The sequence below is a fragment of the Scyliorhinus canicula genome, chromosome 2 (genome assembly GCF_902713615.1).
Source record: "Scyliorhinus canicula chromosome 2, sScyCan1.1, whole genome shotgun sequence".
In the NCBI taxonomy this organism is placed as follows: domain Eukaryota; kingdom Metazoa; phylum Chordata; class Chondrichthyes; order Carcharhiniformes; family Scyliorhinidae; genus Scyliorhinus; species Scyliorhinus canicula.
The window spans coordinates 246,840,024-246,864,540 of record NC_052147.1 but is presented as its reverse complement, the minus strand read 5'-3'; the positions used below and the strand labels follow the sequence as shown (position 1 = coordinate 246,864,540).

The following is a 24,517-nucleotide window of genomic DNA, read 5'->3' as shown; positions in this document are numbered from 1 at the left end:
CTTGCTTATCCAAATTGCATTTCCAGTATTTATTTTAATGTTATAAAAGGTTTTCCATTCCTCATCAATAACTTTTACGTTATATTATCAAACAATTATTGCAACTTCAATTGTACTTTTAAAACGTTGACTATTTTAACGAGCAATGTTCCTGTTCTTGAATAAAAGTACCTTGCAGGGTGGTGGTTGATGGGAAATGTTCTGACTGGTGTCCAGTTACTAGTGGTGTACCACAAGGATCTGTTTTGGGGCCGCTGCTGTTTGTCATTTTTATAAATGACCTGGAGGAGGGCGTAGAAGGATGGGTATGTAAATGTGCAGATGACACTAAAGTCGGTGGAGTTGTGGACAGTACAGAAGGATGTTAGAAGTTACAGAGGGACATAGATAAGCTGCAGAGCTGGGCTGACAGGTGGCAAATGGAGTTTAATGCAGAAAAGTGAGAGGTGATTCATTTTGGAAGGAATAACAGGAAGACAGAGTACTGGGCTAATGGTAAGATTCTTGGCAGTGTGGAGGAGCAGAGAGATCTCAGTGTCCATGTCCATAGATCCCTGAAAGCTGCCACCCAGGTTGAGAGGGTTGTTAAGAAGGTGCGTTAGCTTTTATTGGTAGTGGAATTGAGTTTCGGAGCCATGAGGTCATGTTGCAGTTGTACAAAACTCTGGTGCGGCCGCATTTGGAGTATTGCGTGCAGTTCTGGTCGCCGCATTATAGGAAGGATGTGGAAACATTGGAAAGGGTACAGAGGAGATTTACAAGGATGTTGCCTGGAATAAGGGAAGATCTTATGAGGAAAGGATGAAGGACTTGAGGCTGTTTTCGTTAGAGAGAAGAAGGTTAAGAGGTGACTTAATTGAGGCATACAAGATGATCAGAGGATTAGATAGGGTGGACAGTGAGAGCCTTTTTCCTCGGATGGTGATGTCCAGCACGAGGGGACATAGCTTTAAATTGAGGGGAGATAGATATAGGACAGATGTCAGAGGTAGGTTCTTTACTCAGAGAGTAGTAAAGGCATGGAATGCCCTGCCTGCAACAGTAGTGGACTCGCCAACATTAAACGCATTCAAACGGTCATTGGATAGGCACATGGACGATAAGGGAATAGTGTAGAGGGACTTTAGAGTGATTTCACAGGCTGGTGCAACATTGAGGGCCAAAGGGCCTGTACTGCGCTGTAATGTTCGATGTTCTAACCTTCTGGTCTATTATTGGAACCTTGTGCTAAAATTGGCTACGTGGTTCCTACATTACAACTGTGACTGCACCTCAAGAATACTTGATTGGTTGTACAATGTTTTGAGACATCCTGAAGTTGGGAAAGATGATCATAGAATCATAGAATTTACAGTGCAGACAGAGGCCATTCGGCCCATCGAGTCTGCACCGGCTCCAGCACCCTACCCAAGCCCACATTTACTCTCTCCCCCCCCCCCCCCCATCCCGATAACCCAGTAATCCCAGCCAACACTAAGGGCAATTTTGGGCAGGAAGGGCAATTTAGCATGGCCAATCCACCGAACCTGCACATCTATGGACTGTGGGAGGAAACCCACGCACACATGGGGAGAACATGCAGACTCCGCACAGACAGTGACCCAAGCCGGGAATCGAACCTGGGACCCTGGAGCTGTGAAGCAATTGTGCTAACCACTATGCTACCGTGCTGCCCTGATATACAAGTACAAGATCTTCCCTTCCCAAAATGCAACAAAATTCTAGTATCAAGAAGATGAATGTCTCAATAAGCGATTATACAATAGCCTGGAGCATGAAACATTTATTCTCTCTGCTCCCATGTCTCATCCCTTGCTTTTTCTTCTACTTTGCATAATACCGCTCGAGTTAAAAACAAAACCCCCAGGCATCAAATGCCCCACTATCATTGTGAAACTAATTAATAAAATGCAGAGGATTTCCTGCCGAGCAAATCTCTTAACATGTTTACAATCACGAAAATAAATTTTTAGGGTCCACTGTATCACTCAATGTGTTTATGCTGTGAAATAAAGATATAAAAAGTCTATAATTACTTAAGCATTTGGATCTCTGACAGAAAAATGCATTCAAATCGACAAAGTCTGAATTTTCCAATACCAAACTGAACCAGGCACAAATTGAGTGCCAAGGGCTAAGACTGCAGAAAGGAGTGGTAGTGACAGTACTGAGAGGCAGCAATGACAGTTTAGCAGGAAAATATGTCACAGTGCCAACATTCAGAAATGGCAAAAAATATACTGCACATTTACACAAGTCATTAGTTACAGCAATTACCCCATGTAATTTAATTTACAGAACTTGATTTTAAAAGACCAGAACCTATTTACCCAGGTAAAATTAACAAAAACTTCGGAAGCTTAACAGGTTAAAAACTAATTCATGAATAGCATTGCTGTCTCACGGCGCCGAGGTCCCAGGTTCGATCCCGGCTCTGGGTCACTGTCCGTGTAGAGTTTGCATATTCTCCCCGTGTTTGCGTGGGTTTCGCCCCCACAACCCAAAAGATGTGCCATGTAGCTGGATTGACCACGCTAAATTGCCCCTTAATTGGAAAATAATTGGGTACTCTAAAAAAATTTTTTAACTAGTTCATGAGAAATGCCAACGTATTTGTGGCATTTAGAATGAATAAAATCCTTGCATATTTCATCTCCTGCCCTAGCCCAAATAGCCAGAGAAACCAAGCTATAAGTTATTTAGAAAAATACCCTTTCAAGAGAAATCTTGGAAATAGTAAGAGATGGGAGGAGGGAGATGAATGTTAAAGTTATCTTAAAGTATAAATCTTAGCGCAGTGGGTTAGCCCTGCAGCCTCACAGCGCCGAGGTCCCAGGTTCGATCCCGGCTCTGGGTCACTGTCCGTATGGAGTTTGGACATTCTTCCCGTGTTTGCGTGGGTTTCGCTCCCACAACCCAAAGATGTGCAGGCTAGCAGGATTGGTCAGGCTAAATTGCCCTTAATTGGAAAAAATTAATTGGGAACACTAAATTTAGAAAATAAAAGTATAAACCTTAAAAAAAAAATACAGTTCCAGCCAAGCAGCACCACATTGGCTTCAAGGAGGCAAAAACGTAATGTTACTCGACAAACCGCTACAAGAGCTTTCATTATAATTTACTTTTCGTCAATTTTATGCCCTAAGCACCCTAGCAGAAACATCAGCTCATACTGAATTATTTGGGAGTCGGTTAGCTCAGTTGGCTGGACAGCTGGTTCATTATGTACAACAACATCAACAGTGCAGGTTAAATTCACGTACCGACTGTGGTTATTCATGAAGGTCCCACCTTCTTAACCTTGCCCCTCACCTGAGGAGTGGTGACCCCAGGTTAAATCACAGCAGTCAGCTTTCAAAGGAGAGAGCAGCCTATGGTCCTCTGGGATTGTGGCGACGTTTACACTGTCCAAGAAACAAAGTGTTTGCTTTACAACACAATGGCAGCTTAGTATGAAGAGCACATGGCACATGGCCACTGCACAATTCAGTGCAGAATCTATTAAATATATGAATCATCAAATTCTAACAAACTGGTATTGAGTAAGCATTCATTATGTATGCTTATGTATGTTAGAATATGTTTCAGCTGGAATTCCACAGGTGCAAATGTTTTCTTAGCCAAGGTACTCACAAGGAGATATACAAGCTTCTTACGTTTTAAGGAGAGTCGTAAAAGGTGAAGAGAGGAGACAAGTTGAGAGGTTGACTGAGGAAATTCCAACATATATGGCCTCAGCACTGGTGGCACAAGCCACCAATGGTGCAGAAAATTGAGCATGTGCTGAAAGTTATAATTGGAGGATCGCAAATATCAAGAGTTGGCGAAAGTTACAGAGAAAGGGAAGGGAAAAGCCATGGAAGGTTTTGAAAACAAGGACACCTTGTCAATCAATCGCACCCTCCTATTTCTCATTTACATGCTGCTACTTGTTGATCATGCCAAAAAGATGCCAGGTTCCACGTGTACACGGACGACATCCAGCATACCTAACCACCACCTCCTGATTCTTCCGTTGTCTCCAAATTGCTCATCTGACATCTAATACTACATGAGCAAAAATGTCCTCGAACTAAATATTGGGAATTGTATTTGGTGTCTGACACATACTATATTGAGAGGTGGAGGTCTTGTAGCATAATCCTTAGAATTGATGGATGAGATGGGTGCATTCATAACATGGCCAAACAGGTTAAGTATCAACCTGCAAACCCTTCCAACACACTCAATGGCAGGCAGTAAGAGCAAGCAAAATTCTTGATCATCCATTTAATGGAAAGAACACTAGAATCTCTACCATCATCATCTATAGCTCCAGATGAGTACACTCCGGTTTCCTCCCTCAGTCCAAAGATGTGCGGGTTAGGTGGATTGGCCATGCTAAATTGCCCGTAGTGTAAGGTTGTTGGGTTACGGGTATACGGGTTACGTGGGTTTAAGTAGGGTGATCATTGCTCGGCACAACATCGAGGGCCGAAGGGCCTGTTCTGTGCTGTACTGTTCTATGTTCTATGTTCTATGTGACAATACTAAATTTTTGCAGTCCAGAGGTAATCAGCAGTCGAACACCAGATAACTTAAAATAACCTTTTATTTACCGCGGGGCTGCAGCACAGCTGTAACTCAGAGTTACAGCAAGTGAAAAGCAAATTTTTCTAAGTTACAGTTGACTATATATTCTTACAAAACCCATCAAGCCTTTCAATCAATAGTCATACAATTAGCTCATTATGCCCCTCCTTTATGTAATTATTTTCTTCCCATCATTTGTAATACAGTTAGTTTAATAGCATAGTAATTCTTTACCAAAAGTCCTGAGGAGTGACTCTTCCCCTGGCTGTGTTTCGTTCCCACCACAGATTCTCAGACAGTCAAGGTCGTGATAACGCCTTCTCACAGGAACAATTCATTTCACAAAGCTGGTATACAAACTTGACATCCCATTTCCCATCAAGCTCTGATTTTTAACTTGACCAAACTCTCATTCCATTTCCCATTAAGCTCCGATTCTAACTTGAGCCAAATTCTCACATGCGTGTAAAAATGCATGATCCATGCAGCAGCTCTGATTGCCTGAGTGATCTGTAACACACCACAAACTCCATTTCCAAACCACCCTGCCAACACCAAGTCTCTCCCTGGTAAGTGTCTGACACTGAACCAAATTGTTCACAATCTTGGTGTCATACCTGACGCCAAGACGCACTTCCAAACATGTCTGGATGCTATTATTGCCTATCTCCACCTCTGGAACCCACTCTATTTTGCACCGCCTCAACTCACCTGCTAATGAAACCTTCAAACATGCTTCTAGATCTGACTATTCTTATGCACACCTGGTGAATCTCACATCTCTCACCTTTTCTAAATTTGTGCTTATACGAAACTCTGCTACCTGTAACCTAATACTAAGTCCCATTCACCCATTACCTCTGTGGTCACTGACTTACACTGGCTTCGAATTAAGCATCTACAATTTTAAAGTCATCTTCCGTACCATTCTGGAGGTTAAGAATTGGAGAGCCAAATAATTGAGAAATAATTAGTGTTGGGCTGTCATAACTCAAACAGCAAGAGTAATTTTAAGTCGTGAAAAGTGAGAAAGCAGGAATAAAAATATTAGGTGGCCCACAAGACACAAATAGGAAACTCTCTCATGACCAAAGTCATGAATAGAGGAACCTTTAGGCTTTGTGTGCGTGCGTGTGTGTGGTGGCGGTGGTGGGGAGAAATCGCACAGGATTTCAAACCTAGTATTTCAAAACAAACTACCTTATTAAAAAAACAATTCTCTCACCATATTACACAGCACTATACAAAAGATACAAAAACAAAAATTTAAAAATATTGGAAAATATTGGTCATTCGCGTCTGTGGTGAGAACAGATGAGTCAAGGTTTCCAATGTAGGTCCTTTAGAGCTGGAAGTAATTACAGATTTTTAAATAACATAAAATGGATCGAAGAGGGAAACATGTATGACATATAACATAAAAATGAAACTGAATGGCTTGTGAAGAACATAAATGGAAAAGGCGGGATTGTTAATATGAATAAGTCGGGGCAGCACGGTGGCCGTGCTGGTTAGCACTGCTGACTCATGGCGCCGAGGTCCCAGGTTTGATCCCGATTCTGGGTCACTGTCCGTGTGGAGTTTGCACATTCTCCCCGTGTTTGCGTGGGTTTCACCCCCACAACCTAAAGATGTGCAGGGTAGGTGGATTAGCCATGCTAAATTGTTCCTTAATTGGAAATAAATTTATTGGGTACTCTGAATTTACAAAAAAAAATGAATAAGTCGATCAGACGTTGATCACAATGAAAGGCATTAAAGACATATATGAGACACAGAACACTTGTGAATAGATGAGGCAGTGAAGGAATAAAGGCAAGCAGAAGTTGAAATAGAAAATACTGGAAAATCTTCAGTTCCTTCTCAGAGGTCTGCAAAAGAACAGGCGGATCCACCAGCAGTGCATTTGAGAACCTACACATAACCTCAAGTATCACCCCCACCGCCCTCCCATTCACCCCCCAAAAACACCAACATCTGTTACGAAAGCCAAGTCAGCTCTCGAGACTGAACAAGGGCCAAGTCAGCTCGGAGACTGAACCAGGGCCATAAGTTTAAAGTTTTAGGACAGTGCGGAAAGATTGATTTGTTCCAGGAGTGAACAATTTTATAAATTTTATTTTATAAACAAACTTCACTAAAAGAAAAGAAAACAATATTTAACCTTCAACCCTAACAATAATAACAGATTACATGCAGTGTCTTAACTTTAACACTCGAGTCCCCATTAAACAACATAGGAACAGAACATGCAGTTTTCTTGCAACGCCCATAGGCAGACAAAGGCAATGCTTGCATTTATAAAGCATTTTTTCTTCTGGTAGGGACATTCGTTCTGAGCCCTTTTTGAAAGCCTGCAGCGGTGGAAACTTTCACAAACTTCTTGGTCAATTTCCAAAGCCGTTTCCCTGTACCTAATGAAAACAGGATTTTCTCTCTCTCTCTAAGCTCCGCCCAGCCCCTCATACAAAAGAAGAGAGCCATGTATTGATATGCAACTAACCTCCAATTGACAGATAAAGAGGCCATCAGATTCTGAAGGGGCCAGTAGAAGGTCAGACAGGAATGTCCCAAAGGACAATGGATCACAACGGACTCATCCTTGCTGAACTGGGCCATCCTGTATATTCCCACTAATGGGTTTTAATTCTGAATGGGAGAATGTGTGGGTGAATCCCTTGGACTCTGTGCTCGCAGGAATTTCACCTCAGTCGATTTAACCCTCAAATTGCCTGCTACGTGCCTGGACCCAATTTCGCAATATCTCCCTCATGTGACATGTCACACAATGTGAATATCTCGTACAAACAAAAGTGGAAGCTAAAGTTAAGGTCTAAAGTTATTAAATAGAATATATACCATAGAAACATAGCTCTCAGCCCAACTAGTCCATGCCAGCATTACAGGTCAATACTGTGGGCAGAATGTTGCTAAGTGCCAAAATAAAAATAAGCTGCTGTTCCTCAAGATTGCATCAGCGGAACACTGGTTAAGGATAAAATGATCACAGTGGACAAAGAATTGAAGAGGCAGGCGACATGGAGTTCAGGATCACATCTAATGGCAGAACGGAGCGGTTCTGTACTCTCAAGCTAAGATGAGATGCAGCATTCGAGGTTGAAGGAAATATAAATGAATCACTGTCTCAATAATGTTTGAAACTCAAATAATAATAATTAATAGTGGGAGGAGGTGAATTGACAGGAGTTGCAATGCTTCTCGGTAAATACAAATTTTACAAGAGAAGGTCACAAGGTGATAGTGATGGTGGAACAGCAAATAGGGTAGAAGAAGGAATGGTCCCATTGGAAAACAGAAACAGACAGGGGGATACTTGTGGTAGGATCATGTTAGAAGTCATGATAATGTGGCAAAACAGATTGGGTGGGAGATAAGGTGTACTCCATCTGAGTGTAAGGTCCAAAGGGTGTCAAAAAGAAGCAAAATAAACTTGGATTTATTAAACACCTTTCATATCCTTGGGATATTCCAAATTACTTTTGCAGCGCTGTTGTTGTTAGATTTGCGAGGTTTAAAGACGCTTTGGGTAAGGGCTGGAGGTCATGTGACATGTTCTCAAGTCTACCTGACATTAAGCCTGCATGGCTTAATTGTTAGAGATAAAAGGAAGGCTTAGATTATTTTACTGAGAGGAAAGGTGTAACATACGCTGTTGTTTCACAGCGCCAGGGACCCGGGTTTGAATACCAGCTTGGGGCACTGTCTGTGCGGATTCTGCATGTTCTCCCTGTGCTGGGTGGGATTCCTCCAGGCACTCTGATTTCAAAGAACGAAGAACAAAGAAAAGTACTGCACAGAAACAGGCCTTTCAGCCCTCCAAGACTGCGCCGACTACGCTGCCCGTCTAAACTAAAATCATCTACATTTCCAGGGTCCGTGTCCCTCTATTCCCATCCTATTCATTTATTTGTCAAAATTTCCTCCATCAACTCCTGAAAGAGGTGTTTGTTAAGTGAATTGGACATTCTGAATTCTCCCTCAGTATAGCTGAACAGTCTCCGGAGTGTGGTGACTAGGGGATTTTCACAGTAACATCTTGTGACATTAATTAAGATTATTATTATTGCTTGGCGACAATGACAGAGTCTTTGGGTTTGCAATGAATAGACTCTGGAGTTCCCCAAAGTTCTAGAAAGGTGTTGAAGATATCAGGGTATAAACAGTTGCACTGTAAACTGTCCGTTTACTCCTAACATGAAAGGGTGTGTGGATATAGGGTAGCTAGTTAGAATTTCTCCTGAATTTAAAACCAATATTCAGCACAACATCGTGGGCCGAAGGGCCTGTTCTGTGCTGTATTTTTCTATGTTCTATGTTTTTCTATGTAATATGTTTCTATATTGCCATGGGGAAAGAGTGCAGAGACAACCATTTTCAAGATCAGTATATAGGCTTCCCCATAAATCAGTAAATATCGCAGTAAAACACCATAGGTTTTTTGATCAGTAGTGAGAAAGGCTGCTCGACTTTACAAGCTACGACAGCCGATGCAGGAATCCGTCTCCAGTCAAAACACACAGCCTAGAGCGTTCAATGGATTTGGAAGATTTGTTCAGGCATAGCCGGGGGGTGGGGGGGGGTCATTGGAACTCTGTTTGTGAGTTTAAGAAACTCTCCGAAATCTGAGGAAAGCATCTGGAGGCTGTCACTTGAAGTCACTACTTAATGAAGTGGGGATATGGGAGTAAATCTGGACCGTTTGCTATTTAGACTATCATTCTGTGGAGAGTGTGATGAGTATAAAAGGGGGAATCCTCCTCTCTGCAGTTTAAAGTAAAACCTATTAAAAGAGGATTATGTTTCGTCACTAATATTTTTAGTCATTTGTAACAATAAAAGTTTGAAAACATAAAATCTTGTTGTGTCATTCTTTCACCTATCAAACGGAAGTTCAAATCCCTTTTTAAAAGTTATAGCTCTCTATAGGGATTGTAGAGAAACACAATATCTGCTTTAGCCTGACAAATAGCAATGAGATAAAGATCTAAATAATCTATTTTTAATAAAGGTATTGTTTAAAATATAAATTTTGGCCAAGGCCAAGGGAGAACTTCCCTGCCCTTCTTTGAATAGTATCAGAAATCTTTAACGTTCAGTCAAGAGGACAAATAGTATTTTGATTCAATACCTCACCTGAAATACTGCACCTCTGCATCGCAATACTACTCTGAAGCAAGGGAAATAGATAATGATAAAAGCAAATTACTGTGGATGCTGGAATCTGAAACAAAAACAGAGAATGCCAGACAATCACAGCAGTTCTGACAGCATCTGTGGAGAGAAGGGAACTAACGTTTCAAGTCTGGATGACTCAAAAGATATGCTGTCGCACCTGCTGTGATCAGCCAGCATTTTGTGTTTATGTGTTGGAAATAGATAATGGTCTGTCGCAGCATAAGGGAATCCTTAAAGGATACTTTAGAAGCTCTGATATGAAGCACCACCATCAGAGCAATAAGAAATCAGACAAATTGGGAGAAAGGAGTGAAGAATAAAATACAAATAATCAAATGGGAGCCATAAGCATTTGAGGAGGAAAATTTGAGGAAAAGATGGAGAAAGAAGTCCAGTAAAGGACGAGACGGAGCCCTGCAGAGTACTGACACAGTCCAAATGGCATCCTGAACTATAAATATTTTAAACAACAATGAAACAGAACACACGGAGGCCTTGTTCATCATGGCCAGAGACTTCAACAAGGCCAAACTCAAGAGTGTACCGCCAAAATTCCACCAACACATCTCCTGTCGCACCAGAGGCCCCAACACTCTCGACCACTGCTACAGAAAATATCAAGGGCGACTACCGTTCCATCACCCGATCGCACTTTGGAAAATCAGACCACAAGACGGTGCTCCTTCCCCTGGCAAAACGTAAGTGGGAGAATCCGGTTAAGGGGGCATGCAGTACTGATCCTAGTAAACAAGACGATCTCCTATGTGACTGCTTGGAGACAGTGGACTGGTCCATATTTAAGATCTCAGCAACCAACCTAAACAAGTATGCCACAATCGTCACAGACTTCATCAGCAAATGTGTGGACAAATGCGTGCCAAAGAAAGTGGTACGTACGTTCCCCAACCGGAAACCATGGCTTAATCAGGAGGTTGACTCCCTCCAGAGGGCCAGGTCTGAGGCACTCAAGTCAGGCGACCCTGACCTATACAAGAAATCCAGGTATGCCCTCCGCAAAGTCATCCGGGATGCCGAGACAATATCAGACCAAGATAGAGTCACAGAGGAGCGTTACAGACTCTCGTCGGTTGTGGCAAGGCCTAAACACCATAACAGGCTACAAAACGAAGCAGAGCAGAATCTCCCCAATGAACTCAACGCATTCTATGCTCCGTTCGATCAGGAAACCAGCAAACCGCTGTCAACTGTCCTCGGCATCCTGGATGACTTTGCGGAGGTCATATCTGGATTTCTTGTATAGGTCAGGGTCGTCCGAGTTGAGCGCCTCAGACCAGGCCCTCAGGAGGGAGTCAATCTCCCGATTAAGCCACGGGCACACCCATACCCACATCACAGCTTCCAAAGTCAGATCGACCTCCTGAAAGTGAACCCTTGAAGGCAACGGGTCCGGGCGGTGTCCCTGGTCGTGCACACAGATCCTGCATGGACCAGCTGGCTGATGTGTTCGTGGACATCTTCAACCTCTCCCTACGCTGTTCCGAGGTCCCCACCTGCTTCAAGAAGACCACCATCATACCGGTGCCAAAGAAGTAGGCAACATGCCTCAATGTCTACCGTCCGGTGGCCCTGACATCGATCATAATGAAGTGTTTCGAGAGGTTGGTCATGCACATCAACTCCATACTCCCAGAATGCCTTCATCCACTGCAATTCGCATACCAACTCAACCGGTCCACAGCAGACGCCATCTCCCTAGCACTACACTCATTCCTGGAGAATCTCGAGAACAAGGACTCCTACATCAGACTCCTATTTATTGACTACAGCTCCGCCTTCAACAGTATAATCCCATAATCCCATCAAAGCTCCAAAACCTAGCACTTGGCTCCTCACTCTGCAACTAGATCCTCGACTTTCTGACCCATAGACCACAATCAGCAAGAATAAACAACAACACCCCCTCCATGATAGTCCTCAATACTGGGGCCCCGCAAGGTTGTGTTCTAAGCCCCCTACTATACTCCCAATACACACATGACTGCATGGCAAAATTTGGCTCCAACTACATGCACAAGTTTGCTGACGACATAACCGCAGTGGGTCAGATTTCAAACAACGACGAGTCAAAATGCAGGGGGGGGGGGGGGGGGGGGGGGGGGGGGGGGGGGTAGATAGAAAACCCAGTCGAGTGGTGTTACAAAAACAACCTCTCCCTCAATGCCAGCAAAACTAAAAGCTGGTCATTGACTTCAGAAAGCAAAGTATTGTACAATCCCCGTCTGCATCAACGGGACCGAGGTGGAGATGGCTGACAGCTTCAAATTCCTAGGTGTGCACATCACCAAAATCTGTCCTGGTCCACCCACATCGCGCTACGACTATCAAAGCACAAGAGCGCCTATACTTCCTCAGGAAACTAAGGAAATTCGGCGTGTCCATATTGAACCTTACCAACTTTTGCAGGTGAACCATAGAAAGCATCCTATCTGGCTGCATCAGAGCCTGGTATGGCAATAGCTCAGCCCAAGACCGCAAGAACCTTGAGACTCATGAACACAAGTTAATAGCACTGTGGCTTCATAGCACCAGGGTCCCAGGTTCAATTCCCCGCTGGGTCACTGTCTGTGCAGAGTCTACATGTTCTCCCCGTGTCTGTGTGGGTTTCCTCCAGGTGCTCCGGTTTCCTCCCACAGTCCAAAGACATGCAGGTTAGGTGGATTGGCCATGATAAATTGCCCTTAGTGACCAAAAAAAGGTTAGGAGGGTTAGGGTTAGGTTGTTGGGTTTGGAAGTGAGGGCTTAAGTGGGGCAGTGCAGACTCGATGGGCCAAAAGCCCTCCTTCTGCACTGTATGTTTTATGTTCTTAACACTGCCCAGTCCATCACACGAGCCCGCCTCCCATCCATTGACTCTATCTACACCTTCCGCTGCCTGGGGAAAGCAGGCAGCATAATCAAAGACCCCTCCCACCAGGCTTATTCACTCTTCCAGCTTCTCCCATCAAAAGGAGATACAAAACTCTGAGAACATGCACGAACAGATTCAAAAACAGTTTCTTCCCTGCTGTTACCAGACTCCAAAACGGCCCTCTTATGGATTTAGCTGATTAAAACTACACTCCTGTATGCTTCACCTGATGCCTGTGTCTATGTATTTACATTGTGTACCTTGTGTTGTCCTATTACATATTTTCTTTTAATGTACAAAATGATTTGTTTGAGCTGCATGCAGAAAAATACTTTTCACTGTACCTCGCTACACCTGACAATAAACAAATAAAATCCAATCGCGCAACTAGGGCTGTAGATAGGTCTTTAAATGAAATAGCAGGGAAACGAGAAAACCCAATTTAAAGAAGGAGGTAAGAGTGCAGGTTAACAATGTGGTGGATGATTACCAGAAAAGAAAAGTGAAGGACAGAACAGATGAATGTCTTTATGCATCAAGGAATGGGCGGGGTTACTGGGTTATGGGGTTACGGGTACAGGATGGAGGCATTGGGCTTAAGTGGGGTGCTCTTTCCAAGGGCCGGTGCAGCCTCGATGGGCCGAATGAACTCCTTCTGCACTGTAAATTCTATGATTCTATGAATTATAGAAGAGTAGGGAAATCTAACATTAAAACAAATTTCAAAGCTCTGTATCTAAATGCAAGTATTCAGAACAAACATAATGAGCTAACGGCGCAAATAGAAACAAAGGTTATGACTTGGTGGGGATTACTGAAATGTGGTTACAGTAAGACCAGGTCTGGGAATTGAATATTCAAGGGTATACAATATTTTGGAAAGATAGGGTGAAAGGAAAAGGAGGTGGAGTAGCCCTGCTGGTGAGGAAAGGGATCAATGCTGTAATGAGAAATTACACAAGCACTGGAGATCAAGATGTGGAATCAGTCTGGGCAGAAATACGAAATAACAAAGGGAATAACAAAGTCCTTGGTAGGAGTAATCTAACGGTCCCCAAACAACAGTTCTACAGTGGGGCACAGTATAAATCAGGAAATACTGGGGGCTTGCAAGAAAGGTATGGCAGTAATAATGGGTGATTTTAATATGCGCAAAGACTGGAGGAAACAAATTGACAAGGGTAGCCTGGAGGCTGAGTTCATTGAATGCATTAGAGATTGTTTCCTCGAACAGTATGTTCGGGAGCCAATGAGGGAGGAGGCTACTCTCAATTTAGTATTGTGTAATGAGGAGGGATTAATTAATGACCTCATAGTTAAGGATCCACAAGGGAGTAGCGAACACAGTATGGTAGAATTCAAGATTCAGTTTGAAGGCGAGAAAGTGGAGTCTCACATGTGCTCTGGAATTAAACAAAGGAAATTACACAGGATTGAGGATAGATTTGGCCCGTATAGACGGGGCAGGAAGACTAAAAAAGGTAGGTCAGCTGATGAGCAGTAGCAGTTATTTAAAGAGATACTCAATTCCTCACAACTAAAATGCATCCCAGTGAGGAAGAAAGATAGAAAGAGGGATAAAAAACATCCATGGCTAAACAAGGAGGTCATGGATATTACAAAGACAAAACTAAGTTATATCAGACTGCAAAGGCCAATGGCAGGCTGGAAGACTGGGAAACTTCCAAACATAAACAAAGGGATGCTAAAAAAGTAATAAAAAGAGCTAAGGTAAATTATAAAAAAGTAACTAGAACAGAATATCAATGTGGACAGCAAAAGCTTCTACAGCAGAGTTCTTCAAACTTTTTTTCCGGGGACCAATTTTTACCAACCGGCCAACCTTCACGACCCACGACGGCCGACCTGCGCGACCCAACATTTTCTCTTACCTTGTTTGCTGCTGACAAAAATGGAGGAAATGGTTTTGGGTCCCTTTAGTCCTCGTACATGCTCCTCCAATGGAACCTGTTGGATGAAGGTGAAGCCTTCCGGTGTCGGAAGTATGGAGTCTCCATCTGTCCAAAGTTCTGAATTTTTTTCCTGTAAAATTTTATCAAATAAACCCCCCCCCCCCACCCTCGAACTTGTAAAGAAAAAAGAAAAAAATGAGTAAAATAAATGAAAAAAATGAATAAAACCCCCCCCGAACTTGTAAAAAAAAAATTCTAAAATAAATGAAAAAAATGAATTAAACCCCCCGAACTTGTAAAAAAAATAAAATGAATAAAATAAATGAAAAAACTAAAAATTAGATGAGTAAAATAAATGAATAAAAACCACTACAGAACTTGTAAAACAAAAAGTTGCAACAGTTTTTAAAAAATAACAGCCGCATTGCGCATGCCTGCCCGATTTGATAATCCGCACCGATCATCGTGCGCACATGCACAATGCGGCCAAATTCTTTTTTGCCATGTTCGCGGCCGCTTGCAGCCGGCGTTATTAAGAGCCGGCTGCTGCACGGGAGATTTGCGCGAGCGGGAGTCCCGCGGACAACGGCTCCGCGACCCTGCCGACACCCACCCGCGGGTCGCACGCCCGACTTTGAAGAACACTGTTCTACAGGTATATAAAAGAGAAGAGAGTAGCTAAGGTGAATGTTGGCCCCTTGGCAGATAAAACTGGTGAGTTAATAGTGGGGAACACAGAAATGGCAGAGATGCTAAATCAATACTTTGCCTCAGTTTTCACGGTGGAGGACAATAGTTCCATTATTCAGCGGTAATAGAAAGGGTGGAACTTGGAGCAATCAGCATCAATCTTGAAACGGTACTCAACAAACTAGGAATCATAGAATTTACAGTGCAGAAGGAGGCCATTTGGCCCATTGAGTCTACACTGGCCCTTGGAAAAAGGACCCCACTTCAGCCCACATCTCCAGACTGTCCCCATAACCCAGTAACCCCACCTAACCTTTTTGGACACTAAGGGCAATTTAGCATGGCCAATCCATCTAACCTGCTCATCTTTGGACTGTGGGAGGAAACCGGAACACTCGGAGAAAACCTACACAGGGAGAACGTGCAGACTCCGCACAGCCAGTGACCGAAGCCAGGAATCGAACCTGGGACCCTGGAGCTGTGAAGCAGCAGTGCTGACCACTGTGCTACCGTGCCGCCCTTGGGACTCTTGGGATTGAGGGCAGACAAGTCCCCAGGGCCTGATGGCCTACATCCTAGGGTGTCAAAGGAAGTGGCAGCAGAGATAGTTGATCCATTGGTTAGAATATTCCAAAATTCGACAGACATGGGAATGGTTGCAGTGGACTGGAAAAATGCTAACTTAACACCCTTATTCGAAAAGGCAGGGAGGCAGAATGTGGAAAATTACAGACCAGTTAGTTTAACATCTGTTGTTGGAAAATTGTTAGAATCAATTATCAAGGACGTAATATCAGGACAGTTGGAAAGCCAAAGTGCTATCCATCAGAGTCAGCATGATTTTATGAAGGGAAAGTCATGTTTGACTAATTAGCTTCAGTTCTTCAAAGATGTAACAAGCAACATGGATAACAGGTATCCTGTACATGTCGCATATCTGGACTTCCAGAAGGCGTTTGATAAGGTACCGCACAGAAGGTTGATTCACAAGGTGAGATCATATGGGATTTGGGGTAACATATTAGTTTGGTAAGACTGGCTGACCGGCGTAGGCAGAGAGTCGGGATAAATGGATGTTTTTCTGGATGGCAAGATGTAACTAGTGGGGTGCCACAGGATTTGATCCTTGGGCTCCAGCTATTTACAACCTATATTAATCATTTGAATACAGGGATAGAAGGTTCTATAGCCAAATTTGCAGATGACACAAAAATAGGTGGAACAGTAATGAGGAAATAAGAACCTTACAAATGGATATAGAGGCAGCACAGTGGCGCAGTGGGTTAGCCCTGCTGCACTCACGGCGTCAAGGTGCCAGGTTCGATCCCGGCTCTGGGTCACTCTCCGTGTGGAGTTTGCACATTCTCCTCGTGCTTGTGTGGGTTTCACCGCCACAACCCAAAAATGTACAGAGTAGGTGGATTGGCCACGCTAAATTGCCCCTTAATTGGAAAAAAATGAATTGGTTACTCAAAATTTATTTTAAAAAACAAATGGATATAATCGGTTAGGAGAATGGAGCAAAATCTGGCAAATGGCGTTTAACATGGGTAAGTGTGAGGTTGTGCATTTTGTTAAAAAAAATGGAAAGGCAACATGTCTAAATGGGGAGAGACTTTGGGGTGCTCCGATGAAGAGGGATCTGGATGTCCTTGTGTATGAGTGGCAGAAAATGAGCATGCAGGTGCAGCAGTTAATAAGGAAAGCAAATGGACTGTTGGCATTTATAGCATAAGAAATTGAGTATAAAGGTAAGGAAGTGTTGTTGCAACTATACAAGGCATTGGTAAGATCGCACCTGGAGTATTGTGCACAGTTTTGGTCCCCTTATTTGAGGAAAGGTATAGTGGCATTGGAGGCAGTTCAGAGGAGGTTCACTAGATTGATTCCAGGGATGAGGGGTTTGTTGTATGAGGAGAGATTGAACGGTTTAGGCCTATACTCTCAAGAACGAGGAGAGATCAAATTGAAGTATACAAGATGCTAAAAGTATGGATAAAGTAGACGTGGAGCAGATGCTTCCTCTTGTGGGGCATTCTAAAATGGGAGATAATTATCTTGGGAGATAATTATCTCAGAAGAAGAGGTAGCAAATTAAAAACAGTTTTAAGGAGAAACTACTTCTTTCAAAGGGTTGTGAATCTGTGGAGTTCACTATCCAAGAGTGTGGTGGATACAGGGACAGCGAGTAATTTAAGAAGTAATTAAACAGATTTTTAACATGTAATGGATTGGAGGGTTACGGAGAACGGGTAGGATAGTGGAGTTGAGACCATGATCAATCAGCCATGATCACATTGAAGGTGTTTAGGCTCGGCTGGCAAGTTCCCACTGCTGCTCCTAGATCATGTGTTCTAGGGAGGAGATGCTCTGGCTGATTTTGCAATCCAACTCTTGGTCTGTAGCATTGGAGGTAGCAGATGAGGAACATATCAGCCATGATAGAAGATTATTTATTAGAATGGCGGAGCAGACTCGATGGGCCGAATGGCCGAATTCTGCTCCTATATCTTATGAGCTTTTGAACTTATGAACCTTGGGTCCTCTGATCCCCTGGGAGATCCCCACGAATGTCGTTCCGCTTGCTCCCCGTTTGTGGAGACCAGTACTGAACGGCACTTGCCCAAGGTCTCCGAGGCAAGGTTGATCCCACACCTCGGGTAACCCTGGAATCTACACATTAAAAGTGCGACTAGCTGTCTCGCTTCAATATGCAGATTTGTTAAAAAAGTGACCCTGCCCACAATTGGCTGGATTCACATTACAAAGTCTTCTCGTGAGGCGTTGCGAGACAGTTAGATCCTGGGAGAAAGGTCTCTCAGCTTGGCCACGCTGCTCCACAGCGAGCTACTTCGGGCGCAGCGTGGCCATTAAATCGTGCATTTATGAGTCAGAGATATGTCATGAAAAGGGAAGGAAAATGTAAAGCTTAATTAAAGTTTTCTGCAAAATAATGCCACGAAGTAGCACAACAAGCATTAATATGAGAGCAAAAGACGCCAGGGGAGAGACCAGACTAAAGCTTGGACCAATGTTCAACATATGACACAAAAAGATAGGCACTGTTATGATCCATGCAGGTTTTCATAACAACACTTTTTAATCTGCAGACAGTGAGCAGAGTTAAAGAGTGTGAACAAGTTCAACAAGGCAGAGGAGGGTGATGGTAGATGTGGACTGGTTATCGACTATCAGTAAAATGATCCCTTTTGGAACCAGTTTTAGAACCAGCTTGTTTAAAATGCCTTTGACTTTCCTAAAGATTCTATCTGATATCGTTCTCATTCAAGGAGTTGGTATTGCGTCCTTTGCTCGAGGAAGCAGAGAATCCACAGGACAACGGATGAGCAATATAGTATTAAACGGACTTCATGATTGTAGAGACGTGAAACTGAAATTTGTCTCGAGCGTGCAATGCTGAATATCATCTCTGCTGTAAATACTATGTAATATTGTTACAACGCTTGGGTAAATATATGGAGCACACAGTATTTTCATTTTCTTCCTGCCTCAAATCGGTACTTCTCCAATTCTGTTCCTTAGTTTATAACCACCCACCGGCCCCCAACAGGCCAAACACCCCACCACTCACCTCCCCCAACACCCACTCACCCTCACTACCCAGCACCCACTACCCCACCTATCTACCATTCACCCCCATCCCCCAAACATCTCACCCCCATTACCCAGCACCCACCCACCAGATCCTCACCACTCACCCTACTAATATGGGCTTGAACCCTGCCATGGAAGATGGTGAAATTTGAATTCAATAAAAATCTGGAATTTAAAGTCTATAGGTGACCATGCAACCATTGTAGGTTGTTGTAGAAACCCATCTGGTTCACTTATGTCCTTAAGGGAAGGAAATCTGTCATTCTCACCTGGTCTGGCTTACATGTGACTCCAGATCCACAGCAATGTGGTTGACTCTTAAATCCCTATCGGATGGGCAATGAATGCTGGCCCGGCCGCGACACCCACATCCCATGAACGAATTGAAAAAAAATGACTCTGCTCATTTTAGTGCTTTCATATGTGAGCATGAGCTAACATTGCAAAGAAGGGAGGCATCTTTGCAACCCAGAAAACATCAAAGCTTTCCAATTAGAATAGGACTAACTTCAGTTGTCCCACTTTATAATCTGGCAAATCAATAATCAAATTTTGTTTTAGTTACAAGTAGTATTTGAGACGATAAGCACAGATATGTTTTAAAGGAAGCTAAATAAACACAGGAGGTGGAAAGGAAATGGAATGCTATGTTGATAGGGTCGGATGAAGAGGGTAGGTAGATACTCATGTGACAAATAAACACCAACTATGCAGTCAGATTTCTTTGCGTGCAAATTGACCGCCACATTTCCCTCACTGCAATGCTGGATAACATCTCGAAAGTGTTTTCATTGGCTGCACAGTATTTTGGATATCCAGTGGTGGCAAAGGCACTACATAAATGCAAGTTCTTTCTACTGGTTACAGCTACAATTTGAGAAGTGCAAGTAAGTTCTGTTAGTCTTCAATACGCAAAGAAAAACAAGTATGTTGCAATCCTCTCATTTCTTCATGAAAATTTACTCCATGTTTTAATTACATATGAAAATGCAGACAAAACTTTGACTACACTTTTCATTGCATTGAGCTACCATCCACAGCAAATGTAATGGAATCAAAATCTTCTTAAATGCCAATCTGATTCTTTAACAACAACATACCCATCCTACAAGATTTTAAGAGATCAGATAGGAATCGTCAAGGAAAAGATATATACTGTGTACCGTGCACATCATTAACTTTCATGGGTTCCAAGCTTCTGGTCAGATTTAGTTATGAAGTCAACAAAACTGCCATCTTAATTGGTAACATTTTATAATGCACTTCTGCCATTTATCGCCAAGAAATGATAGTTACTGATCATTCACAGGTTTCCAAATTTGCATGTATCAGAAGATTTCTTCATACTTCAGTATTTTAGGATGGCGGCATACAAATTGAAAGCTCGTGATGCATTACAGCAGGTCACTGCCACAGTTTTAACATTACATACCTCCAAAATGTCAAAGGGGATGTGTTCTTTTAAAAAAGTCATTACCTCCATCCCATGACACCCAAACCAAGCTGCAGCTCGTCAGATTTATAATAAAATAGAGGGGGGGAAATGGTAACAATTTTGCTCAGCACTTATGACTTTAGCAAGTGCCATACATATCTCCTTCAAATACATCTCTTGCCAGAGACAAGCATGGAGGCTCTAGAAAAAGATACAGTGGAAGAAGATTTCAAAGAGAAGAAATACTAACTTTATATTTTAGCAATGGACTAGGATCTGGAAAAAAGTAGAGGTAGGAGGTGCCTCAGGCCTTGCTTTGGAATGATTCCTCCACTTAAGAGGGGTCAGGATCATGCTGTAAAGATTAAGGCAAGATAACAACAGATAATAACCTACATTCTTCAAGATGACCCCCAAATCAATTTGTGGAACATTTTCCCCAGAAAAGCATTAAAAAATGCCAAAGGAAACGGTAATGAAGAAATGGGAACAGGAGTGGAGTAAATGTGTTCCATGTTCACACACAGATGATTCACTATTTTATCAAAGTAGTTCTGTGAATGACAAAACCACGAACATTGTAATTCCCCATTCATTAACAATTTGCCACAATATTTTTTTTTAATGCCCTCTGCACTCAATTTTTTTCTAAAATGATCTTTTTTTTCACCAGCTCCATTATTATTGACCTGACTGGACTAACACCTTTATATTTCTGCTTACCTTATTGTAACTCTTTTTGCAAGGACAACTCTCATGGCTGTCAATATTCATTCCAGAAGAATCAAATCAACCAGTTGGTTAACAGTTCCTGGTTTGTTAAAAATATCATGGTATTCAGTTATTGTCCCTTCTTCTCCCTCTCTCAGGAACTGACACTTTCATGAAGGCTTTCCTTACCTTCCTGGAACTATCTTCCTCTAAAAGAGACTAAACAGGCTTGAACTGAGGCCTACTGCTAACTCCTATACAAACAGCCCTGCTGTGGTCCTAGCTTCCTCCCTCCTTGATTATATGTCAAAACAGAAACAGCTGGAAATGGTAGATAATGGAAGGCACTAGAAAACTTATTCTATAATAACTGCACAGAGAATAATGCAGCGGGCTTTAATGTTAGCCATTGATGTGTTTTTAATGATATGGGGTGGATTCCTGATAACCAGAAAGCACAATAGAACATAGGGCTACCTGCCCATCAACTACCAAACATTTTTCAAATTCCAACAATCCCTTATAATTTCTAATGCTGTTTTGTAAATAACTGGGTGCAAACTACAAGACGACAATGCAATCAAGTGATCCAGACAGTTTGTGAAGTGTGTAGAACGATTTGCATGCAAGCTGTCATTACAACACCAAAACTCAAAGGAAGATTAACTCACAATGTATGCACACCCGATGCCTGTGTCTATGTATTTACATTGTGTATTTATGCATGTTTTTTCATGTATGGAATGAGCTGTCTGGACTCTAAGCAGAACATACTTTTCATTGTACCTCAGTACGTCACTGTACCTCAGTACACGTGACAATAAATCAAATTCAATTCAAACTAGAAGTGATCATTTACCAGTTAGTCCATTTTCCAATTATAATTATAACGAAAATTATCAGAAATGCATTTCAAACAGAGACAATGAGGAAAAAGACAAAACAACCCAGTCAACAGAACCTCACAATCAGCTCTAAACTTTTTTTTTGCTTCTGACATTTTTGCAGGGTAACTTTTGATTTCCTAATGAGTCCCTCATACCATTAACCAGTTTCATTTCACTTCATTGGTATCAATATCTAAAATACAGATTTCAATCAAAACGCTCAGGACAAATTGCCATTCATTCCCAACATATACAGGGAAAGAAAATCACCAGACTAATGTTTTCCTCATTAATTGTCAGGACATGAGCATTGCTAGCAAGGCTAGCATTTATTGACTATTCCTTGCTGACCATGTTTGAGACAATTGAGTGGCTGGCTTGGCCATTTGGTGTTTTTTTTTTCAAAAGAGTCAACCCCATTGGCATGGCAATGGATTCACAGTGACAAAACATGTTAAGGACAGCAGGTTTCTTTCGCTAAAGGAAAACAGGGATCCACCAGATTTTAAGAGCCAGCAGATTCTGCACACGGTGTATTTCAGAAGAATAGACCATAGTGAACACAAGTTTTGACCACGAGTTTTGACCATGAAGCATAATCAATGGCATATTTATTTAAGTAACCAAGTACCAGGGCAACAAATAATGGAGACAGTAGCATAGTGGAATTGTCGCTGGATTAGTAATCCAGAGACCCAGGATAATGCTCTGGGGACCCAGGTATGAATCCCACCATTGCAGATGGTGAAATCGGAATTCAATAGAAAATAACATATGGAATTAAAAGTCTAACAATGACCATAAAACCATTGTCCTAAAAGCCCATCTGGTTCCAAAATGTGCTTTACGGAAGGAAATCAGTTAGCTTGACCTGGTCTGGGTATTTGTGACTCCAGACCCACCCATGGAATGTGGTTGACTCCTCAGAGCTGGACAATAAATGCTGGCCCAGCCAATAACGCCCTCATCACATGAGCAAATGCAAAAATATTACACCGCAATGGCATGATTAGGAGATACTTGACATCAGTTTTTTTTAATAACAGTGCAATTCACTTGGCAATGTGTGGCATTATAAGCATGCAAAAGGAGTAACTGAAAACAGAACATAAACTCATCAGCTGGTCTCACACCAACACCCCAATATAACAACTTTACCTGGCAGCAAAGAATTTCCTTCTGAGATTCAAAAGACCCAATCATACACCAGGACTTCTGTTTTCACTGTTCAATTGGATATGCAAATTCAAAAACCATTCCCACAAGCTGACTGCTAGGTTACATTGGTACAGTGACATTTACAGAGTTTGGTCACTCAATTCACAGAAATGGGAATCAGTTTACGAAAACATAATGCAAAAATATAAGGGATGGTCTGGTTACCAGCTTTGCAACCTTCACTTTTATTACAAACCACCTGGGTCAGAAGCGTTAGTTATAATATTTTCAACTACATGGAACTTTTTCAAAAGATTTCAGGATCTATATGGGATGGGGGTGGGGGTAAGATAATTATGTACTGGGGCAAATATTGAATTTTGATCAGCTCTTGTAATGGCTGGGCCAAAGGTGAGGAAGAGGGCTAAAGGAACACATCTACTCTCTAAATCTCTTTGTTCGTCGCTATCCATTCGCCTCAGAAAGGGTTTCAGCTTTAATGCTGTGACCCAGGGAGATGAGGATGTGCCACACTCGCTGGTTTGTGACCAGACAGAGGCAAGCGTGCCTGGGTCTGAAGCATCACCACAATACATGTATTATTTATTATTAAGTCCAATTAACAGTGAATATCCCCGACTGGCTTCCCAACCTTTTTCATCCAAACAGATCATTTTTCTTCCAATTGAAAGAAAAGCACACACATATATATATATATATATATATATGAAACCCTGACGCTTCTTTCAGATGGGGGGGGAGGGGGGTGCAGTATATAAAAGGTAGACGTTTCTGAAGCAAGAGCAGCAGCCCCGGGTTTCCATCATTACCTGCTGCTTTGTGAAGTTGATTTGGGGCCGCCGTTCGGCCCCAAAATTAAACATAAAACACTTCAGTAACATGTTTTTAAAAAATTACACAGGCATATCAACAAAAAAGAAGACCCTGAGACTTTACCTTACGGTTTCACCCCCTCCCGCCCCAAGAGGCCGGAGCCGCACGGGCACCGAGCGACTCCCCGATAAATAACGTCCGCGGCCGCCACACAAGTTCAGGGCTTTCAACTGTTTGGGGCGATGGGCCGCCGCTCGGCTCCCTCCGTCGCCGCTCGGCAGTTTCCGGCCTTTTCCGGAAGCTCCGGCCTCGCCGCCGCTCGAGGCGCCGCTGTCAATCAACCTGGCCAGCCGGCCTCTCCCCTGGAAGTCGTGCCCTGGGCCCGCGCGCGTGCGGGCACTGCAGGAAGTGCGCGCGGGAGCGAGCTCTCCTCTTTGTACCGGCGCGGGCGCATCGTCACGGTTGTCGCCTCTGCTCTCTTTTCCCCATGACAACTTTCTTCGCCCATTCAAATACGCTTCCCCCTTCCCCCCCCTTCTATTAGATTAAAACTAACGCCATTGTTGCAAAGTATAGCACGTTGCAAAGTTGGGCAGCACGGTAGCATGGTTAGCACAATTGCTTCACAGTTCCAGGG

General features: G+C 42.8%; 1 protein-coding gene across 1 annotated transcript in view; it reads right to left on the bottom strand.

Annotated features, from left to right (window-relative positions):
* spopla (speckle type BTB/POZ protein like a) overlaps nt 1-24,167 on the bottom strand; it is a 251,904-nt gene extending 227,737 nt beyond the window's left edge. Inside the window, 1 exon segment of the mRNA XM_038789941.1 lies at nt 24,004-24,167. The gene's annotated coding sequence lies outside the window, so the exon portion shown is untranslated.
* Nucleotides 24,168-24,517: the final 350 nt, after the last annotated feature.